We start from the raw sequence: 24,782 nt of genomic DNA, 5'->3' as shown, positions 1-24,782 counted from the left end.
TTTCATTAAGAGTAAAGTGATAATTGTTTACTTAAAATTATTCAAGATACAATGAAATTACATATTTTAATTGTGACTTTAAAAGTAATGAAGACTATTAATAGTAAAGTAAATTGCTACTATTTCGGGGATAACAGTTTTTTAAAAACTTAAAATGTGCCACCTTATAATTAAAATAATCTCAATTGTTGGCTACCAATTTTTAACATTTTTGCAATAAGCGAGTGCAAAACATATATACACAACAATAAAGTCAAATAACAACAAATAAGTGGCTTAAATAATAAACTTCAACAAAGTCGTTTAAGGCAACGTTTTGTCGCTACCTATATACAATTAGCCAAATTGGCAGCAATAAAACAAATGTGCAACAGTAAGGGAACATGCAAAACCTGCAGTATCGAAACACAACGCCAACGCAATCAAAAGCCAACAACTCTATAAAAGAAACGAAAACAGAATAAAAACGCGAGCCAACCAGACAGAGCACGAGCCTTTTGGCATGAGCCTCCTCCAAGTCTGAATCTGAATCTGAATCTCAGTCTGAGGCTGAGGCTGAGGCTGAGTCAGGGGCTCGAGCTCTGACATGGGTTGTTCTTTGGACTCCCTGCCACCTTGGAATAGGCAAAATTAACTAAATTACAACATCAACATCAACGGCAGCAACAGCAGCAGCAGCGAAAACGAAGCTGCAGCAAATTTGTTGGGCATGCAAATTTATGTGTAAGTGAACAGCAACAAAAGAGGGCTCTTTGCTCTTGGCCTGGCCCAGCAAATAATTGTGTTTAAATAAAGTTAAGCGCTGCTGTTGCTTCTGCTGCTGCTGGTGATGCAGACTACAAAAATCTCGCCTGGTGGACAGTGCCCAGATCTTGGATATCGGTGTTCCCTCGGCATTAAGCCATATCCGGTTCGAGGGCTCCGCGAGTACTACTTCAGCTAGACCTGTCTAAATTTAGCACTTAATGAAGCTGCTGCTGCCGAGCGGAGCTGAGCTGAATTTGCCAATGCAAACAGATCAGCGCAATTCTGGCACTAGCAATAACTCATCACAATTGGCAAATTAAACGCCAACACAACAAATGATCGCGGCAACGGGCCAGTGCAATTTGTAGTGGCTTTACAGATCTGAGGGCCAGAAAACTCAAATGATAAATGTTCGCCCCTCGCTTATTTATGGCCACTCCAATTGAGTGCAATTGATTTTTGCCTGCGTTGGCGTTGCATAACCACAACCAACAATTCATCCTATTTGCAGATATCTGAGAGACAGAGAACGAGAAGTGAAGAAAACTGCCTGAAACCAATATCAGAGTTGGCACAGTACTTGGGTTTTAGTGTGTGTGTGTTCTTTCCCAAGTGCCTTGTGCACTCTAAGTACAACAAATAGATATATATATACATATATATAGTGCATATCGTGTAGTGACAAATAATACAAAACATAACTGAAAAGCTACGAAGCCCCCATATCAACCAGGCCGACACGTTTTGCTTTGCGGAGAAATGAGTAACAACAAATTATTGGTAAGTAAATCACGAAATCTTTAGCCGAAAATTAACTACAAACAAGTTTCAAATGCCTTGAAATACGTGTATTTCGATTGCCAATATATTTATTGCTTTTCATTTTGCCTAATTCAGATTTGATTGGCTTTGTGGTATTTTCAGCACTGTGGTTTTAGCCAATAAACTTAGCAAACACTTTGTAGTAATAATAGACATTAATTAGTATCGCCCCATTGGGTTCTTAGAATAGAGCCATTTTTTCCGTTTTCAGTTCCTTTACAAATTAGGAGAATTAAATATACTATTTATTTAGACACATAAGTGTTATGCTACACGGAACCAACCCAGATGAGCTATCTCATGAAGAATCTGATCTCATTGATTACAAGACTCATTTATTTAATTGCTGAAGCAATTATTTTCAATCAAGATATATTCTAGTTTTTTCTCTGCTCATCAGCTGTGCCGTAGTCTAAACACTTTAGTTAGATTCACATGCTTCCTAAGTTCATATACTTATAGATATATGTTTTTGTTATAGCTTTTGCTGTTCATTGATGTGAGACGGTAATGTCTACCGCCCATCGAAGGTCGAACAGCGAAATACTTGAGGGCGGCAAATGAGATACACAGTTGCATGTTTTTTATAGCTCCACTATTAATTATCCATTTTCGACAAAACAATTATTTTCGTTGTTGAGTGGGGATTTTATATGAATAGGAAGGGAAAAAGCGTCTGGGTCAAGATATTTATCTTTTTACGATTGGTTTCTCAGCTACAGCAAACTTTAATTTATTTTGCTCATGACTGCCTTTGTTTACTATTTAGTTTTATTTAACATAAAATATTCCAAGGCGTGTTGATATTTGCCAAACTCACTTTGACAGCATTTGAAATATGCAATCGGCGTTTGCTCTTGACGTTTTTCGGTTTTCCACTTATTTAAAAAAAATATTTCACACAGATTAATTTTTGCCCCGGAGTCATGTCCGCATTTGTTTAATTTTCGGCAAATCTTTTCAAAGAGCTAGCGAAATTCTGCGTCGCAGAAAATTGCAAACAAATGTTTGCCGTGACGCCTGAATGGCCACAGCCTTGAATATAAATCACAAAAAAAAATATATATATATAAAGCTAATCGGGGCTCGGCACGATACGGCAATAGCCACAGCAGCCGTGGAGTCGTTCGACCCAATATTAAGTAATTTTATTATGAGAGGCCTCAAAAGTAAGTGTATTAAAATAAATTACAGCGGCTGCCAACTAATTGAATTTAGCACAGCCTCCTGCTAGGTCACGAAGGAAGAGAGACATCACTTTCAACACCTCGAAGGGTCCAGACTTGGGAACTTGCACTCGCATATATATATTGTAAAGTTCGCTGAACATAATCATTAAGCGCAATTTACCTACAAAGTCGCATGCCGCCAACATGGCCCGTGCAAAATGATTATTACCATACGCCCCGGCAGCAACTGCAGCCTGAACCCGAGGCACAGCCGCAACAAAGGGGTATACAATTCCATTCCATTCCAATCCATCTCATACCATATCGTATCGGTTCGGGTTCGGGATCGGGGCAACGGGCCACCAGACAAGCGAAACGAAAGACTCGAGGCACGAACTTGACGTGCTCAAATTCAAAGTGTGGCAAATCAGCTGGCTTAAATCGACCTGCATGCCCGCAAATATAACTAAACAAATAAATGCTTAACATCGCCACAATAAAGGGGGAGAAAAATACACGGCATTCGAAATATAAATCGTGTGGCTTATATGGAGACAAGTCAAGTGAAAGCTGTTGGGCTGGGCTCTTTACGAAACCGTCTGTAGTCCGTGTTTTTTGCTTCTTCGCCGCATTTCGGTTTTTCTTGAGCACATAACAGGCAACTGTCAATAAATAATCAAAATAAACCCAAACCACAACTCGAAATCATTTGCTAATTGACTATTTTTGGTAACTTGTCGCTTGTAAAAATATTTCGAAGGAAGTCCATGCGTTTCGCAGCCAAACGCATTGGGTATCTCAAGTATTTCATGAATTTGTGAAATGGTTTGGTGGATTAAAAGTGATGCAACAATTTGGTTGGGTACCCAGGCCAAAATGCAATTGATATGAGTTGTCCAGTTTTCTACGGTCTGCTTTGAATAATGCATTATTTTATGACTCCAAGAAATAGATTAAGCAGATCACATCTTAAATATATGCATCTGGTCTTATGACTAGCGCGAAAACAAATTAAATTAATTCCCCAGCAGTAAAACTCCATCGACTTAGTTGAGGGTCCTATTAAAAATTTACTGCTGTGGACTACCCTAACATAAAAACTTTGTCTCGGACAATAAACATTTTACAGCCAAACTCCCTTTTTCAAGAGCAAGGTTATTTGGCTGCTCATTTCACTGCGAGTCTGCGTTCTCACAGGAATTTTTATGTCACCTTAAGTTTTTCGACTTCAACGCAAAGCGTCATGAGATCATCAAATTTATTCCGTACGCATCACGGCAATCGGATCTTAACTGCCCGATCTGAGCCCATTCACGTTTTCGAGTTGCTACGAAACATATGTAAAATACACAATCCTATTAAGAGCTTTCGATAAGTTGGCTATGCGAACAATACGAAAAATAATACGTACATATGTTGTTAATGGAAAATGAATGACAGGCCAACAACTCGCACCCCAGTTGCCAAATAATCTTTCTTTGTGCGTGTCTTTGAACTTTCGTTTGTCTTGATTTTGGCGAAATTCGTGCAATTCATCACGGCCACAGTAGAAATACTATTGACAGTAATTGCGTTTAATAACACTAGCGATTTACAGTTATGTGTGAGAGGGCGAAGAATGCCGAAAGGGCAACGGGCAATAAGCATTAATCATCGGCCAGCCAAAGCAAACTATTAAAGCAGCTTAAAAAAATCCCAGCGAACCTGACCAGACCAGCCCGATTCGATCCCATCGTTGCTAAAGTAACTTATGCAACAATTAAGTTTTATGCTTTCCATAAATATCCAAGCAGGCAGTCCAGTGACCAGTGTCCAGCTGGAGCCACTGGCTTCCTCACCCGCCGTTTGTGTCTCATCGCGTCGATTAAACTAATTAAATTGTCATAAAGTTTTATGCTGCCTTCGTGCCCTAGGAAAGTTCTTTCAACAAGTTTGTGCTGTAGTATATACGAACATAATAACAAAAATAATAACAATAATAATAATAATATTAATAATAATTATAATATGAATCATAATAATAAGTCGACTAATAAGTAAACTTAGGACCACCCTAATTCCTTAGGGTCACCCTAGTAGATCTTTAGATACACCCTAATACTAAATATGCGAATTCAGCATGTACGCCTTTAGGGGTCGCACTCGACTCCCATTGGTTATCGAGTATGAACTTCATACATACATATTGCAGAATTTGCTAGTGTCAGCACTTGGCTGTCACAAGAGATCTGCCTGTAGACCACACTAAGATCAGTTATAAATCAGGAATAGATCTGGAATGTACACTCGCTTAATAAAAACCAAATAAAGATAAAATGACCAACTGCGTTTTGAGACTTTATTAACTACATCAGAAGTATTGGAATTCTAATTAACTACATGGCGACCGTGACAAAGGATCGTTATAAGTTGTAGCAGAAGCTAAAGGAAACCGCTTGTGATAATTTTCAACTTCGATGCTCATCCACCAAGACGGCGGCAATTATGAAGAAAAAAGCGATCTGAGTGAGTAGAGTGTCAGTGTGATGGGAAAAAACAGGGGCGGAGTTCGACATAATATAAAAAAGAGAATAGCGCACATAAAGTGGCTATTATATACGAACACTCCACCACCCCAATGGTCGAAAGCTCAAAAACTACAAGCTGAGCTAGACCACTGTGTCGAATATCTCAAGAAAAAAATCCCCACCACACGCGCTCACTCAGAAAATCAAATAAAATCGTTAACAATTAACAAAACTCCAACTCCCAATCCGAAAAGCCTGCCTGTTTTCAAGAAAAGATGCCCGAACGACTGCGAGGGACCACTGTTCACACCGCATTGTGAACATACGTGCAGACATTGCAGCTCCACCACATAACCCCTAAATGAGGAAATCATCATCAACGTGGTGAGCAGCCCGCTCATTACGTCAGCGAGGGAGTGTCAGCGTGCCAACCCCGGCGACGTCCAGCTGACGCAAGGAGGGTCAGAGTGAAGCAAATAGGAGCTGAAAAATAAAATATTTTTTTTTGTTGCCCTGCGTGGCACACCACCCTCGATGCACTGCGCTGCATATTAATATTACACAAAATATTGTAACATTGAGCGGAACTTTTTCTGCCCGATGAGAAGAATGGCCCGTAAAGCCATACACCAACTAGGTAGGAAAATGTAACTATATTGAACAAAAAAAAAAAAAATCAAAACAACATATTTTTAAAGTAAAATAAACCAAAACCCAAAAATAAAAAAAAAAAAAAAAATAAAAATTTACAAAAATGGGTTGGTTTGGATCTGACGATAGTCAGACAAAAGATAATACGGCCAATGTGGTCAATAACTTAAAAATAATCGACCATACAGATGACATTCAGTCACTGTGGTTACTCCTTTTGATCATGACGATCGTAACAGTCGCTCAGTTTATATTAACGCTATATGTTAAGCATAACAAGATAATAAAGAGGCGTTATATAGGCAAAGCAGAGAATAGTTTGGATAAAATTTAAAAAAAAAAAAAAAAAAAAAAAAAAACATCCAAAATGTATTTTGAATTAAGATGATCTAAAATTTTTATTTTTAATATCAGAAAACTAGAATGAAAAAAAAAAAAAGAGATTATTGAAGAAACCTATTTGAGAGAGGCCAAAATTTATAAAGTTCGATTGCATAGATAAATCCATAGTATTCTTTAAATGGACTGGCAAGAAATACAAAACGAGCTTAAAGAAATTAAAACAACTTTTGACAAGTCTTATAAATGCATGACACCAAATAGAGAAGTGCAACAAGACACTCTCAACAAGCATGCGCAGATATTGGTAAGATGCTTTAATGGAGCACGCCAATTAATTTACAGAGAAAGGAAAAGATTAACAAAAAATCATTTATCACAAGCAGTAAAATTTCTAAACAGGTTCCGTGAGAACTTGTTAAACGTCAAGTACAGACACAACTTAAATATTACAATCCCAACGATTTTAAGCACACCTATAGTGGCTGAGATCGGTGAGGATATCGAAAGTGTAGGAGAATCAGAAATAGAAATAAAAGAAGAGGATCTCCACGATCTTGCAATTCCAGCGGTAATAACATTACCCGAATTACTTGAAGAAGAACTTTCAGATTCAAATACAGGAATAAGAATACAGGAAACGGACAAAATGACAGACTCTGCCGCAACAGCAAGGGAATATGTGCGACAAATTTCGTCCACAATACCTGAGTTTGACGGCAAAAAGTTAAACTTGAATAGATTCCTCACGGCTCTCCGGCTAATAGATCTGACAAAAGGAGATCAGGAGATGCTAGCGGTTGAGGTAATCAAGACAAAGATACTTGGTCCATTATCACACAAAGTTGAAAATGAAAAGACCATTATCGGTATAATAAATCTATTAAAAGCATCAGTTAAAGGCGAATCGCCCGATGTCATCAAAGCAAAAATGCTTAGTACACAACAGCGCGGCAAAACTGCAGCGCAATATACCACGGAGATAGAAAACCTACGTGGGTTGCTCGAAGCAGCCTATATAGATGATGGTTTAGATTCCAACAATGCAGACAAATTCGCTACAAAGGAAGCCATATCTGCAATGACCAAGAACTGTGGGCACGATAAGCTCAAAACCATATTGGAAGCTGGAAATTTCAACACGATGAATAGCGTGATTGAAAAATACATACACTGCAGTACAGAAATGACCGGCAATTCAAATAGTGTATTATTCTATAATAATAGAGGACACTATCGAGGTAATAATTACCGAGGAAATTACCAAAACAGAGGTAATGGCCGAGGAAATTATAACTCCTACAATAACAACTATAGAGGCAGAGGTGGTTACCATGGTGGAAACAGAGGACGAGGTGGTAACCAAAATTATAATAGAGGTGGAGGTTACTCAAGAGGTAACCAAAACCATAACTATAAAACAAGTCATGCCCACAATGTCCGAAACATACAATCGGAAAACGAACATACCCCCTTGAGCGACAATCTACAATAAAACTATACAAAATTAATCTCAATTTAAGCATTTTTATACGATTGAAGAATATGAGTACCAATTCATGGGTAACTCTTTTAATAGATACAGGTGCAGAAATTTCCCTGCTTAAATGCAGAAACAATAATCTTAACGATTTAAATCCAAAAAATACAACAAATATATCAGGAATAGGGCAAGGGACAATTCAGTCTCTAGGTACACTACATTTAGAAATGTGTATTGCTAATGCAGCAATACCATATGAATTCCATATCGTACCTGACAATTTTCCTATACCAGGGGATGGTATAATTGGCTTGGATTTCATTAAGAAATACAATTGTATTTTGGAATTCCACGACCAAGAAGATTGGTTCACTTTGAGGCCCAAAAATTTCAGGAACATAAACATTCCTATTATACATTCACTAGATAATGAAATAATTTTGCCAGCTAGATCAGAAGTGATTCGAAAGATTCAACTAACATCTACTGACACACATGTCCTCATCCCCAACCAGGAATTACAACCTGGCATAATAATCGCAAGTGCACTCGTAAACACTCAGAACGTCTTGATTCGAATTATTAATACAACTGAAAAAGACGCTATAGTTAGTAGCGCAAATATAAAAAGCGAATCATTGGATGATTATGATGTATACAACGCAAATATAGAAAATAGTGCACAAAGAACTTCAGAAGTATTAAAACTTCTTAAATTTCCATCGTTATTCAAAAGCGATTTAACAAAATTATGCACCGAATATAGCGATATTTTTGGTCTTGAAACAGAAACCATATCAGCTAATAATTTTTACAAGCAAAAATTGAGATTAAATGACAAAACTCCAGTCTATATCAAAAACTATAGAATGCCAGAAAGTCAAAAACCAGAAATTCAAAGGCAAGTTGACAAATTAATAAAAGATGGCATTGTCGAACCATCTATTTCAGAATATAATAGCCCTCTTCTCTTGGTACCCAAGAAATCACTGCCTAACTCGGAGGAAAAGAGATGGCGATTAGTAGTCGATTATCGCCAAATAAACAAGAAACTGCTAGCAGATAAATTCCCACTTCCAAGAATAGAAGATATTCTTGATCAATTAGGCCGAGCAAAATATTTCTCGTGCCTAGACCTGATGTCAGGATTCCATCAAATAGAATTAGACGAAAGGTCAAGAAATATAACATCATTCTCAACTTCAACGGGAGCATACCGCTACACGCGATTACCATTTGGTTTAAAAATAGCCCCAAATTCTTTCCAAAGAATGATGACCCTTGCATTTTCAGGTTTAACGCCTTCGCAAGCATTTCTGTATATGGATGATTTAGTAGTCATAGGCTGTTCTGAAAAGCACATGCTTAAAAATCTAACCGACGTTTTCAAATTATGTAGGCAACATAATTTAAAATTACATCCAGAAAAATGCACTTTCTTTATGAAAGAGGTTACTTATTTAGGTCACAAGTGTACTGACAAAGGTATATTGCCAGATGACTCTAAATATGAGGTAATAAAGAACTACCCCAAACCAGTAAACGCAGACGAAGCTAGACGCTTCGTGGCATTTTGCAATTATTACAGAAGATTTATTAAGAACTTTTCTGAGAAATCACGCCACTTAACGAGGCTTTGTAAAAAGAATGTTCCATTTGAATGGACAAGCGAATGCAATGATGCATTCGAATATCTCAAAAGGGAATTAATGAAACCAACACTCCTTCAGTACCCAGATTTCAGCAAACAATTTTGCATAACCACAGATGCTAGTAAACAAGCATGTGGAGCGGTACTATCTCAAGACCATAACGGTCAACAGCTACCAGTGGCATACGCTTCAAGAAGCTTTACAAAAGGCGAAAGTAATAAGTCCACTACAGAGCAGGAGCTAGCAGCTATTCACTGGGCAATAAATCACTTCAGACCATACGTATATGGTAGACATTTCTTAGTACAAAGTGACCATAGGCCACTATCATATCTTTTTTCAATGAGAAACCCCAGTTCAAAATTAACCAGAATGAGACTAGACTTGGAGGAGTTTGAATTCACAGTAGAATATCTCAAGGGGAAAGATAATCATGTCGCAGACGCATTGTCCCGAATAACAATCGGAGAACTTAAAGCAATAAATAGACAGATACTAAAGGTAACAACAAGATCAACAACAAGACAGAAAAATACCTGCGCAGGTGAAAAATTGCATGAACCAAATGAGAAAGAAAATATAAAAATGCCCAATATCTATCAGGTAATCAATAACATTGATGCCAAAAAATATGTTATACTCAAAATAGACAAGCATAAGTGTTTGTTGAAAAGAGGAAAACAAATTATAACACGTTTTGATATGACTAATTTTTATTCTAATGAAATAATCGATTTAGATCAATTCTTTCAAAGGCTTAATGAAGAAGCAAGAATAAATAGCATCATTCAAACACAGTTGTCACCAAGTGAACAAATCTTCGAATTTGTCACTATAAAGAATTTTAAAGAAAAGGGCAATAAAATACTAAAAAATTTAAAAATAGCGCTATTAAACAAGGTGACTAAGATAGATAAAAATGATAAGGTTCAAATAAAAGCAATACTGTCTAAATATCATGATGATCCATCAGAAGGAGGCCATTCAGGAATTTCTAGAACCCTGAGGAAAATAAAAAACTATTATTATTGGCCACAAATGACAAAGGCAATAAGTAAATATGTTAAAACATGTTTAAAATGTCAACAAGCCAAGACTACAAAACATACTAAAACACCGTTGACAATAACAGAAACGCCAGCAACAGCATTTGATAAAGTTTTGATAGATACCATTGGTCCACTGCCAAGATCAGAAAACGGAAATGAGTATGCTGTTACTATCATTTGCGATTTAACAAAATATTTGGTAACGGTACCAATTCCAAATAAAAGTGCAAAATCAGTTGCTAAGGCTATATTCGAAAATTTTATTCTAAAGTACGGTCCAATGAAAACAATCATAACGGACATGGGAACGGAATATAAAAACCAAATTATAGACGACCTATGCAAATATATGAAGATAAAAAACATTACTTCAACAGCACACCATCACCAGACATTAGGAACAATAGAACGAAGTCACAGAACTTTCAACGAGTATGTTCGCTCATATATATCTGTTGACAAAACCGATTGGGATATATGGATACAATATTTTACTTATTGTTTCAACACAACACCATCGGTAGTTCATGAATATTGTCCATATGAATTAGTATTTGGAAGATTACCAAGACAGTTCATAGATTTTAACAGGATAGACAGAATAGATCCTATTTACAACATGGATGACTATTCAAAAGAAGTTAAGCTACGATTAGAAATAGCATATAGAAGAGCTAAAAATATGTTAGACAAGGCAAAAGCCGATAGAAAGATAAAATATGATAGAAATATTAGTAACTTTGAATTAAAGATAGGAGATAAGATATTACTTAAAAACGAAACGGGTCATAAACTTGACAATAATTATTTAGGACCATATTTAGTTTCAGAAATAGGAGATAATGACAACATTACAATTATAGGAAATAAAAATAAAAAACAGATAGTCCATAAAGATAGGTTAAAAATTTTTAATTCATAATACATTTTGTATGGTTGGCCAACCACAAATAAAAAAAAAAAAAAAACCACAAATAAAAAAAAAAAAAACCACAAATAAAATAAAAACCAATAAAAACATTATAATACAAAACTTTTACTTTGCAAAATATAATGAAAATATATATATTTTTTTTTTAATATCTCTTTAATCATTCATTTCAAATATTAATGTACATTTAAAAAAAAAAAAAAAAAAAAATTATTATATACTTGAAAATAACTTCATGTTATTACGTTATTTTTCAAAAGGAGGGAGATGTAGTATATACGAACATAATAACAAAAATAATAACAATAATAATAATAATATTAATAATAATTATAATATGAATCATAATAATAAGTCGACTAATAAGTAAACTTAGGACCACCCTAATTCCTTAGGGTCACCCTAGTAGATCTTTAGATACACCCTAATACTAAATATGCGAATTCAGCATGTACGCCTTTAGGGGTCGCACTCGACTCCCATTGGTTATCGAGTATGAACTTCATACATACATATTGCAGAATTTGCTAGTGTCAGCACTTGGCTGTCACAAGAGATCTGCCTGTAGACCACACTAAGATCAGTTATAAATCAGGAATAGATCTGGAATGTACACTCGCTTAATAAAAACCAAATAAAGATAAAATGACCAACTGCGTTTTGAGACTTTATTAACTACATCAGAAGTATTGGAATTCTAATTAACTACAGTGCCTTAAGTCTTTCGATTGTCTGCAAAATCAACCTCGAACTTCGTGCCATCTGGGCATAATTAAGGTCACCGAAAATGTGATTAAATCACTTATGGCCAGCTTAACCTGTTCGCATTTGTTTAATTATCTTGGCAGATGCGTCAGTAACCTGGTCAGCTGTTTTCTGAGCTGGCTTCTAATGTGCAAACGGATTGCTCGTTGCTCTGTGTGCACTCTCAGGTTATAAAATCCACTCAAGGCAAACAACTTTGGGGGTCTGTCTCTGGCCAGTGTGTGTGCATTGATTTCATTCGTTTCTTATATGCAAATGTTTGTTTTTGGCCAAAACCAGTTTGGCATTTGGCCAGTTACTCTCGTTCAGCTGTTCTGACATTTGCGAACGGAACAAAGCCTTCATTGGCACCGTTTTAATAGCGATCATTTTTCATGTATACAGTGAATATATTATTATATCCACCCACCTCATATCGTAATCGTAACTGTAAAGTTTTTGCTGGACGGGTGACTAAGGAATACATACAGTTCAATTTCTTGATATTTCCAAGTTTGAAAAGTTGGTGATGATATAATTCTGAAAAATTTTTGGATTTCAATTTCACAATAAATGTAATGCAAAAAAATAAAACCTTAAATTCTCGTATATGGAAAAAGATATAAAATCATTTGAATTTTTTTTATATAAGTGGCTCTTCGGGTTCTCATTTTAGATAGCTGTGATTGCGTTTGAACTTTTGTGCTTGTTGTATTTATTAAACCTCTTAACATTTTACACTGCAATCACATAAACTTATATTGCTATCTGGAAACCTATCGATGCAACTGGAATGTTTATGGGCATTTCCTGTTTTCAATATCAAGATTTCCAAAGCCCATAAAAATATGGCAAAGAGTTTATGGATTTTTCTAGTAGATGCCAGATGCAGTGTTGGTCATCCAAACCAAATATGACGCCCACGTCAACAGTCAGCGGTTTGGACCTATTGGCTTAAAAGCAAAAATGTATTAAAATCCAGGATAGGGCTTTTTATGGAGACATCAGCTGGGGAGCGGAGTCGTGGGAAGGAATCTTACCATAAGCACACCATTATCACGATGATTAAAACTTATTATTGGCCGTGTATTACTATTATTAGTAGACAGACAGTCAGGGCGGTTACACGCACGCCGAGCCTGTGGGATCGCATCGAAATCCTTTCATATTTCCAACCCAAGAACAGGGAACCCAGCACACTGTATGCATATTTTTAAAACAGGCAGCGCGCGATTGCGGACCGAACATGTTATTAATACGTAGAAACAAATAAGCAAAAACAATAAGAGTGGCGAGTGCCGGGTTCGGCAAATACTTGGCCAAAACGCGTTACAATTCTGCGGGCAGTATTGCGGCTACACCCAGAAGAGGGTGGAGAATGTGGCTGTGGGACGGCGGATGGCTGTTGGCGGATGGAGGGCAGGAACTGGGTTCAGCCGCACATTCACCTGGAGCTGGGCACGACGTGCCGCTTTGGCCATTGTTTGCTGCAGTCTTACCTTGATGGTCGTTCACTCCGCGGCCTCAGCTGGATGTGCAACAACTTTTACTACTAACACACATGTAGGGGAGATATCGCCTCGACTTTCAGCGCGCCATCAAAAAAAATATGAGCGTAGTGCTGCTGTACGAGAGAGAGAAGCACTAAAAATCGCTCAATAATATGTACACTGGCCATAGCAATTGAGCCAACTAGTTGGCTCGAACCGAGGAACTGGGGATCGGGGAATCCACCAATATACCCGGCCCCCCAGCACCCGCCCTCCTCAATCTGATAAATAGAGTGGTTCACAAAATGCTGCCGCCGTTGTGCCTGCCGTCCTGGGCCATTTGATTGTTGTTGCTGCTCTTGGCCGGGCCAAGCCTGTTTTTGTTGCTGTTGGTTGTTGGCAATGTTTGCCAATAAGTTTTTGCCCCGGCATTGCTTATCACGATTTGTGGCCATATTATTTCAGTACTTTTTTTTCAGATTTTTTGTTTTTTTTTTTTTTGTTGCTCATAGGTAGCCTGCCTTCGTTGTCCGTGGTCGTCGTGTTCGATTCAGGCGGCCCTGCATTTCTTAACGCATATTTTGTAATTGTTGCCGCCGTTGTCTGTTGTCCCAGGTTGACCTTTTTGGCGGATCCATTTGCATACGCACCATCATAGCGAAGCACGCAGAGCAAATCCAGTTCGTTGGACACCGCAGTTCATTGGCCCATTGCAAAGGATTGCCGCTTGCTGGCTGTCTAATTACAAAATGAGCTTTTCTACGCCTTTTCTGCCTTTAAGCCTTTTCTGCGCCTTCACTCAACGCTCATAATTACCAGCAAATGAATGTTATAACCATAAAAATTAACTTTGCCCGACGCTCGAGTTATGATTCAGTTAAATTCCTTTTTTTTCTAAGCGAAGGCCAGCGAGAAGAACTTACGCTGATGATAGAAGACAAGATACCCAAAGTATTATGAGGAAAATAAAGGTTTCTTTGGTGTGGGGTTATTTCATTCTAGGCATACTTGGGAAAAATCTTGAATACCTATAAATGGGAAATAATTTTTCCATGAACCCCGCAATACTTTAATTTAATTGAAAACTACACCATTGCTTTATATATCTCTTCTAGAACAGTCAGAAAATTTATCATTATTATAATATTTTACAATTTATGATCAAATGCCATAAAAAATATGTATAATTATTTCTTTTAACCGAGTGAATTTAAGGCTTTAAGGTTTTTGGGAAATTTACCATATAATTATCTTTTGTTCGTATTTTTGAAGAAAATTCTAGTTCCTATTCTCTATTACACACTCGTCTGAACCTCACTGTAAAAACTTCTTAATCATGCTGTGGTTTTTGTCTCTTGGGGAGCTCTGCTTGGCTGGAAGTGCTTGGTTCTAATTATTTACACGCTCTGCGCATGCATATCAGTTACCAGTTTCTCGTTACCAGTTTTAGTTTTCCCAAAACCAAGTGGCTCGCTGCCCTCGAGGCAAGTGTTTGAAATGTTGTACAGTTTAGTGGCGTCAAACGCTTCGCTGAAGATGCTTACCAGCAGAAGGCGTGGCCCCGGGGGCGTTGAGGAGTCAGGGCGCAGTTACTGCATTAGTTACATAATTCGTTTACCGTTTCTCTAGCCGTTTGATTAATTGGTAAGGAACCAAGAATGCTGAACGCTGTCGCCGTCTCTTTCTGATAATTGTGCAGTCGTCTGTAAATTTATTCGAGTTCGTTGCCTAAGTCTTTTGTTCTTTAACTGTTCTAAGAGCGGTTTTGCATCAAGTCATTTCAGCAATTTAAGACTATTACATCGGAAGTGGAGGTTATTCTTTTACTAAGCCAATACCTTGAGTGCTGATGGGTTTTATGTTTGCGAAGTTGGAAGGCGACCCATATGTATTTACTCTTTGATTAACAAACCGTTTTATAGCCCCACACAAACTTTTCACATAAAACTCTCATTTCACAAGTTTGTTGGCCAAGTCTTTGCATTGTTTTGGCCATAAGGAAATGCGCCGTCTTTAACTGGTAATTACATGATCCACATAATCACTGCCGTGCATTCCCGAAGATCCCACAACAAAGTGGGCATTTATATTCTAATTATGCAGGCACTTCCATCGAAAGTCACGCTACTTTTTCTCACTCTCCGCTTGTTAGAGTCGCCCATCAGTAGCACAGGCACTATGCTCGTAACAATAAAATGCTGATTAGGCATTTTTCAACTGGGAAACAAACAAATTCTAACCGAATTTCTATTGGCAAGAAGTGAATGTAGCGGGGGACTGTGGAAAAACCGGCAATGTCATGCCTTAAGTTGCTACCAGACAAACACGATCCCGAATACCGAATCCCGATCCCGATCCCGATCCCAATGATGAGGTTGATGATACCCCGAGGAGCAAGTGTTGTATCTATGCCAGCAAAACGGCCAATTTTCCATGGCCATAGCCAAGTGCCAAAAGCAACAACACTACGGGAGATCCTCATTGTTGGGCCTCTTTTCCCTCAATGCTTCCTCACATCCTTTGTTGGCCATGATTTTATGTATGTGTATCGGTGTGTGCGTACTTCAAAGGAATTTCCATAACCGCTAGCATTCCCTGCGCGTGTGTGTGTGTGTGTGTCTGTGCGAGTGTATCCCCTCTAATGGCCAAAACACCACAACATCCAGCTCGTAGATACTTCTTCTAGTATCTTCTTGCCATGCCTTTTGCTTTCCGTACGTAACGAAATTGAGCGCAAACAACAAACAACGAAGGGGGAAAAGCGGCGACAGGAAAATACTCGTAGACAACACGCGAAACCAGTTTTTCCTTGATTCTCTTGGCTAACCTAACACAGAAGAAGGTGCGTGCGGGAAAAATCAGTGGAAAATGCAAAGAGTTCTGGCACAGCGGCGTGACCCTCTCAACCCCTTTCGTCCGGTTGACATCAGGGTCCGACTTACGCATTTTTCAATTATCTCATAGACGGCAACATCATCAGTCGCTGTTGCAGTTGCAATTGCATTCCGCGTCTTTGGAGCGGTGGCATGTTCTATGTGCTATGTGCTCGGTGCTTAGTGCCATGCGCTATGTAGGTTGGTGTGGCAACCAACGGTACTCCGCCTGGCGGCGATCTTTTCGGCCCCAACCGAACCCAGCCAATTTGCAAAAGCTGGCAAGCAACGCGCTCAACAGGCTCATCACTTAGCCATCTAATGTCTAACTGCGCTGTCAGCCGCCAACTTGTTTACGCTCGCTGCTCTCGGCAGTTGGTCCACCCTAACTGCAGGTGGTGCCATCAACTAGGGCATATATTTAAAAAATTGGCTAGACTCAGGAAAAAGGTAGTCAATGGAAAATATATTTTATTATCGTTTACATTAAAATTTATAAGATATATATTATGTGCAAGCATATTTAGGCCAAACAATGTGGGTATTTAGGATTTCCTTTCCTTCATATGTCTGACAAATAGAGTATATATCATTCTACTATCTACCAGACTATAGCTCTATGTTGCAGTTTCAGCTTTTGCGTTTCGTATTTTGCATTCTATTTAGGCCAAATGTCGCCTCGGCCGCGTTGGCGTCAAACTACCGTAGTGGCTTTCTGCTTTTTGGGTCAGCCGACTCAGCACGCGCTTCGCATAACGTCATCGCTCTTGACGTGTGCAACTTATGCAACACAGGGACAGCATAAATCATATTTCCAGCTGAATGGTGCAAATAAAGGTTTACGTATGGGCACCTTGGCCCGGCCAATTGCTTGAACTTTTGTGAATCTCCCCCCTGGCCACAAAACACAACTTTTTGCTCCCGAAATTTGAGTAAAGCCGCTTACAAGGCGGCTGCAACAATAATTTTAGCAGTGCAAAAACATAAGTAAACAAGCCAGCAAATAACATAAACATTAAAATGTGACTGTGACTGACTTCGCGACTGTTACTGCGTACGTGGCGTCTATGGGCGCAACGTGACTTTGGAACTGGTCAAAAGTAAACTCTAAATAAGACTCGTATATCTTCAAAATGATCTTGGACAAAATATAAAACGTGAGCAGTCACTTAAATTGAGTGAAACGTATTTACTGCACATTTTATATTTTGCAGGCGAATGCGCTATAAACATTTGAAATTATTGTTAGTAAAAGACAGCAGAAGTAAAAAAGCTGCACGAATAACTAATTCAAAAGTTAGGGGGCATATAAAACGGGTTTTGCAAATAAATTTGTTGGTGATTCATTGTTTCATTTTATTAAATAAGTTACCTTTAAACTTATCCGCTTCCTATGAAAAGATCATTTGACTTTTTTCTTGATCATTTATAATAATGGGAAAAGAAATCATAGACCCAAGCAGATATATCTGGTGAATTTGGCTTCAACATCAAGTGCATCATTAATTACTTCCCTCTGTCAGATAACCACAAGTGGCCTACTTCTTTAATATCTCCTATGATAAGAATTTGCCTCCATTTATAAGGCAGCTCAGAGTTAATGATCTTCTTTTTAACTGAGGAAGAATAGAAAAAAATCTGAAAAATTGCATAGCACGTCCAAGTTGAAATATTGTTGAAATCAATTAGATAACTTGATTTCAATTTGCAACAATTTGTCTTGCGCTCAGAATGAATGTGTGAGTCATTGTAGAAAAAAATATATACAAAAAAACAAGTTAAATCGGGTTATCTATATGAATAAAAAATATTCATATCTATATTTTGTTATGAAAATCTCCCATGACGCATGCTGTAACCTCATTTTTTATTATTCAAGTACTATAATTTTATACATATTTTTTACAAGTACAGATCCGCATGCATTTTCTGCCAGCTTCGGTGATTACCTAATCCCACGAAAGCCAACATCGAGTTGTTCCATTTTTCGGAGATATAATTAATTTATTTTCAATATCAAGTCAATTTATCAGTTGACTTGACAAATACAATAACAATAACAAATTAGACGATGCCAGCCCGCTGGGATTCTCTCGTTTTGGGATTGTCCATACTTCTCTGTAAATCTCTCAGATTCTCTCAGTTTTACTCAGTTTCTCAGCGGGTAGCACAGTTACGCTGGCCAACTGTTATACGTCCAAACTGATTTTCAAATGCCAGACCGGGCCACAATTAAACGAAACTAGTTTTGGTCGTTAGAGAGAGAGCCAGTCCGTCAGCTGTTTGCCAACTAACTTGGCCAACAAATGCATGGGTTTATCCTCTCACATTCAGTCAGCCGGCGCACCGCGTTGTGTGCACTTCGCTCAATAGTTTTATCCGCCGATCGGTTGCGTTTCGTTTGTGGCTAAGGTGCGCGATCCTCCCGTAATCCCCTCCAAATACAGATCTCCCCGCCATTCCAGATTATATTTGTGCAATGCTCCGGCGTTTGAACAGCTGTGTGTGGGCGCTGGGTGAAAACTGTGCCGGCAAAAAGTGCAAAAATAAATAAAACTCGCATTGAAATTAACAGCAATTTCTATCGCTATTTGCTTAATTCGTTGACGCCATGCAACTTTTTCATTTTTTCATCACGAAAACTGAAGCAAAAATGAGATGTTTAAGCGATTACGTAATGCTTGAACTATTTACGGCGTTTGCGAATTTTTTCCATCGTTTTTCATCGTCATTTTCCTGCAATTATATTTTTGCACATTTTCGCACAAATGAGCAAATAATTTAGTGAATTTAGTGATTTGACACAGTTTTAGGGGATATCACGCGGCCAATCGGCCACGTCTGAATTGTTTTCTGGCGCACCTGTTGGTCAGGTGCAAAGTGCATCACAACGAAAGACTTAGGCAACAAACTTTCGCCCGCTGCTAACCAAATAGGTAAACTCAACGAAAATCAGAATACTTGTTGGTAGAGCAATAAAAAAACTTAAAAATGGTCATAAACACTTACATCACTGCAACCTGTTGCATGTCTCTTGCAGTGGCACACTTTTTCAAAAGCAACCATAATAATAATCGAAACAACAAGCCAGCCAAGTTGCATTTAATTAATCACAAAATGAGCTTCGCTCCACGAGCTTTTTTTCTTAAAGTTTATGAATGAATGAATGGCCTAGCGAGCGAGTGAGTGAGTGACTTATGAATAAGCCCACGTATGAATGTGGGAGCCCCTGGCTTCAGTTGCCCTTGGTCCAACAGCTTCATCTGCAACTTTTGTCATCCCGCTCGGAGCTTCGCAAACAACATAAATTATCAAGTTGCTGCTTCTGTTGCTCCTCGGCTGAACCATATAAAAATATGACTTATTAATAAAAACAGACAACAACAGCAACTTAATAAAGCCACAACCTGCCGGCGGACAGGGCCTCCTGGCGCCTGGAGAGCTGGCCCTAGATCGAACGGCTGCATCATAAATACTGATGTTTTGTTGGTTTTTCATTAAATGTGTTAAATATGCCAAGTGTAGACGACGACGCGTGTGGGTTTTTCTCCGCTGCCGTTGCACTGCTGCCTTTGCTGCATCAAATTAGCCGCACTTGTTGCAGCTGTTGCGGTATTGCTTGTTTTAGCAATTCAGGAATGCACGCCTCTTGAACGGGTAACCCAACTTGAACATGAAGTTTGCTTAGGCTGCGAAAATAGGTAACAAAATGCACTTTAGAGTTGCACTCGAAATTTTCCTTCACTTAAGTGGCTACCATAAAGTGCCTGTTTTAACAGGGAACTTTACTCGTCTTCAAACGGGTATAATTAACATACCAAACACTTAGGTGAAACCCATCAGTTTTCCTATTAGCTGTTTAGGTTGTTTAACGTTGACTTAGTACATATCACTTACATTGTACTTACAAATAAAATGTGGTATTATTAATTGCAATTTCTCAGATGTAATGAATTATTAGATTTTGATTTTAAAGATTTTATTTACGCACCAAACCTTGAGTTATTCCCTATATAACATTAAATACTTTTGGGACCCACGTTACCATGATATTTTAAGGGTTTATGTTCATAAAGATATTACGGCTTTCGTTTTTGCCAAAAATTTACGTTTCATCATAAAGTTTTTAGTGCACTTCAATCTTCGGTTCGTGTATTTTCAGAAATTAAAACGCCCGCAACTTGTAGCTTAAGGCGAAAAGATTCGGTCTCAGCGGTCCACAGATCTCATCCTTTTTTGAGTTTTTTCCGTTGCCATTCCCAACGTGTGCATTTTTAATTATGCTTGTTAATTTTTATTGTTTTTAGTGGCTCGCTTTTTATGCTTTAACCTATCTTAGTATGTGGGACACGTTTTTCGTTTATGTTTCTTCATACTCCATTTGCAGCATGAAATAATTGCGGGGCGTAGAAATTAATGTGCAAGCAGGGCGTTACCAAAAGGTAATGTTGGTAAAACAAAAAAAAACACGGTTACCGTAAGATGCAAGAACTTTTTTCGATCTCCCCATTACATGCGGAAATTACTTCATTGCAATAAAGATGCCTTGACGATAAGGACCTCACTTCGAAGGTATAACACAAGGTCGGCTGTGAGCCACAAAAGTTTTTCAGCAATTTGGGACGAGTTCGTTGCTTAAGTCTTTCGTTTCGGGGGAAACGCTTGAATACCAAAGTTTAAGCTGGTTAATTAGCATAAGCAAGCCAGCCAAGCAAATCGAGTGAGTCAAGCACTATATAGCCTATATAGGGTCGGTTCAGCACTCCCACATATTCCATTCAGTTCCGTGGCGAGCGAAAGTTCACGAAACTCCTGATGAAACAAAACGTATGAAATAAATTTAAATGTTTTCCAGAAATGAGACGCCCACATGGGCGGTGTGTGTGCGTGTATGAGTGCGGGTGTGGTGGGCGTGTAATGTGCGACCGACACCAAAACAGTTAAATGTGGAAATACAAGAAATTCAAGTGAATATCAAGCGCAGAAATTACGTCAATCAAAAGTCAAAGCACAACTGGCAACTTGGAAGCCACATATCGTATAGGTTATACCTCTAGATTTTTTTCTTTTTCACATTTCTGCAAAGGCGTCTTGGTTATAACAAAATAACAACAACAAAATGAAGAGAAAAAAATTTTTGCTGAGCGGTCCAGGCCAAAAATGGACCAGCAGAGCGGCGACTTTTGCCGAGCAAAGTGTGGGCAGCAAAGTTGCCTAACAGCCAGCCGCACTCACACCAAAATCCGGGCTCATGCACACACTCTCTCGGGTTTAGAGCCAGGTAACTCTTGGCAATACAGGTAACCAGTGGGGCTCGCGATCGGCGGCTCAAGCTTCGCACATTCAGTTCGTTTTCAGCGCGCGTGCGGTGCGGTTCTCTGCCAAGTGGGCTTCTCTCTGGACAGTGTGTTAAGTGTTAAGTTTGGCTCCAGCAGTCCGGATAGATCATCCGAGCGGAGATCGTTGCCTTATTTGAATAGGCGGGGAATCTAACATCTATCGCCTAATTGCAGTGAAAGTTGCCGGGCATTTTTCAGCTATTTTACCCTGTGAAAATTCCGAAAAACCAAACGCGCGCAAAGCAATCCAAAGTGTTCATAAGAAAAGCGTTTAATATTGTTAAGTACAACAATACGTTTTAATACAAATATTCAAGTGTCTGTGAGTCTGCCAAAGTCGTCGCGCAGTGTGTGTGTGTGTGTCTTTCTGCGCTTTTGACGGCAAATCGCTTTTGGCAGCTGCTTTGGCAGCAGCCAAGTAAGAAACAAGGCTTTTTTGCTGGCGTCGATCTTCGTTGGCAGCTGTTGGCAGTATGAACTGATTTTGGCCGAAAGTTGATGAATAAAATGGTGAGCACATTTTTTTTCACTTCTACTAAGTGCAAATCTTAAGTGGTATTTAAAAAAATATATATTATAAAAGAAATTTAATGGATTTTCGAGCAGTGGTTAAAACAGCTAAAGTTTTATGGTAAATGGCAAAGAGACAAAAAACATAATAAAATTTATAACCTTTAAAAAGAGCCAACTAAAATACATACATTTGAAAACATATATCAAATTTCTTCTTATTACTTGAAGTGCTTTTTCATGGCTCTTAGATATGATTTATAAGTTAGCCTTTCTTCCATTAATGTCGCAAACAAAATAAAAGATCCATTAAATCTAATTTTAAATGGTCTGAAATCAGCGAGCATAAAAACAGTTGGCACACAAAATCTACATGACAAATTTCCGTTTTTTTCCACCCAAGTGCAGACATAAGCTTAAAAATACCAAATGTTAGTGTGGCAAAGAAATAATAATAATAATAACAAACAGCGCCGACACAATGAAACGTTCACTTTCGTTGGTGCAAAAATCTCAGACCAAAGTCATTGTGAGATTTGATGAGTTGGAAGGCGAAGATGATGAGTACGCAGATGGAAACGGGTCCAAAGACGCCTTGTCACTGACTCTTTGGTCAGGGCCTCTTCGCTAATGCTGTTTATTTTCTCTGCATCTCATTTCGGATGTAACGAAACCGAAACGCAAATAGAAAATATGACAAATAATTGCTTCAAATACCCGCTTGACACACTTTTTACTAGGCGCGAAGAAAGAGTTTGTCAAGCAATCACAAGTGTTCCAAAACAAAGATGAGGTCAAAAAATATCTTTCGGTGATTGTTTGATATTTTCGGAGATTTCGCAGGCGGATTTGGCGAAATTTGTGGGTTCGTTGATGAAGATGGAGATGGAAGATCTCTGGCTGCAGCATTTTTGGTCAAAAGCAAGACACAAGTGAAGCTACCGGCGCCATCTCATTTGTCAGCCAGTTTCGGTTTGAACTAGCTGGCAGTCATTTGTAAGCCATTGTTTTTCTGCTCGTCGTGGGTTTTGGTACTTTGGTTGAAGTTGTTTTTCCCCAACGGTTGGTTCGTGGCTCATCTTATCCCATCTCACCGACCGACTGACTGACTATTTTTGTTTTGTTCAGCTGCTTATGCCGATGCGTTCGCCGCTTATTTGTTGTCTGCGCGGCAAAAGGTGCAAAACTTTCACTTTATGTATTATTGTTTTGCGTGCGAGCTGCTGCGTTTGTCTGCCGGGAGAAATTACAATAATAATGCCTATAAATTATGAGCCAAAGCGCTTGACTCACTCTGCGTGGGCGAAAGAAATTGCCGCAATTAAATGAGCCAAGGGACCCAAAGTGAATGCTCTGCTTTGCGATTCTTCTGCCGAGATAAATGGCGTAAGTGCAAAGCGACATGTCTTTCACATTCTGCACAAGAGAAATTTCAGATATATTTATTGCAAAATTCATGAGCCAAATCTAAAGACTTAAGGCAAAAAAAAAATGGTGTTTTCCAAGGTACATTTGGTAGATAAAAAGACTTGAGTCACGCACTGGATATTATTTATAATTTTTGAAAACTTCAAGTTAAATACCGAAGTTTGCCAAAATTTCTACAACTGAATCAAAAGACTTAGGAAACAAACTTGTTTCGATCCATTGCTATTTTTTTTTTAACCTGGCACTGATAAATTGCTTGGCAAAAACAAAAGACTGCAGACACAAACGCAACGTCAGCTAATGAAACCTTTATTGAATGCAAATAAAACTCCAGTTTTATTATTGCCTAATGACCAGAGAAACTCGTGGGAAAGAGATTTAGCTACTTTCGTCGAACGCCAAAGCAACTGGCGAAATCGGTAGATTGATTTTATAGATTTGACGGGTAATTCGTAAGTCATGCTGTGCGTCTTCAGTGCCATCAGCCTGCAGACAGATTTATTATGGGCAAATGGGCAAAGACTGGTCGCGATTTGGATGCTCTTTTGGAGCTTCAAGATTGTGACTCAGTTGCCTCAACTAGTTTGCAGCCCCCCACACAGTCTGTTGAACCGCCGCTCAAGGTCTTTTCCCAGCCACCAACGGCGGAGCTGCCATTCAAAGCCACAAAATTCTAATTAATTTCGCGCTCGCGAAACTTTTTGCATTGATCTCTTCTAACTGCCGCAAAAATCCCAAAAGATCTACAGTGTGTGGGCAACGCATACAAATCGATATTAAGATGAACAGATGAAGACGAAACCGAGACCAAAGCGGAGCAGTCTGTGCCTCAGTGCCAACCTGTGCCCGTCGTCTAACATCATTAGTTTCGGCCAGTAGAGGCTTTTTTGAGAAGGCCTCGTAGGCGAACGACCCACGCTCCATGACACAATCGATCCGCCAAGGCCCGACCATGTGGTCCACGGATCTCGAAAGCCATGCACTTGTTATGCGTTTTCGATTTCCATTCGCTGATGAGCAGCCCACTTTCACCAGAACTCGGTTTCAT

The 24,782-nt window shown here is 38.7% G+C and overlaps 1 protein-coding gene across 16 annotated transcripts in view, besides 1 other annotated feature; it reads left to right on the top strand.

Moving 5' to 3' along the window:
* Positions 1 to 24,782, top strand: part of dpy (dumpy) — a 136,839-nt gene that overhangs the window by 482 nt on the left and 111,575 nt on the right. For 11 of the 16 annotated variants that reach the window (NM_001273108.1, NM_001273112.1, NM_001273107.1 and 8 more), the window contains exon 1: positions 21,856 to 22,306. The gene's annotated coding sequence lies outside the window, so the exon portion shown is untranslated. Of the gene's footprint in view, positions 1 to 1,258; positions 1,528 to 18,764; positions 18,870 to 21,855; positions 22,307 to 24,782 lie in introns of those variants that run through there. The other 5 variants (NM_001273110.1, NM_001273109.1, NM_001273111.1 and 2 more) reach the window with 2 other exon arrangements.
* Positions 4,677 to 12,060: a mobile genetic element.

Source organism: Drosophila melanogaster, chromosome 2L (genome assembly GCF_000001215.4).
Source record: "Drosophila melanogaster chromosome 2L".
In the NCBI taxonomy this organism is placed as follows: Eukaryota; Metazoa; Arthropoda; class Insecta; order Diptera; family Drosophilidae; genus Drosophila; species Drosophila melanogaster.
This window is presented reverse-complemented; position numbering and strand designations above follow the sequence as displayed.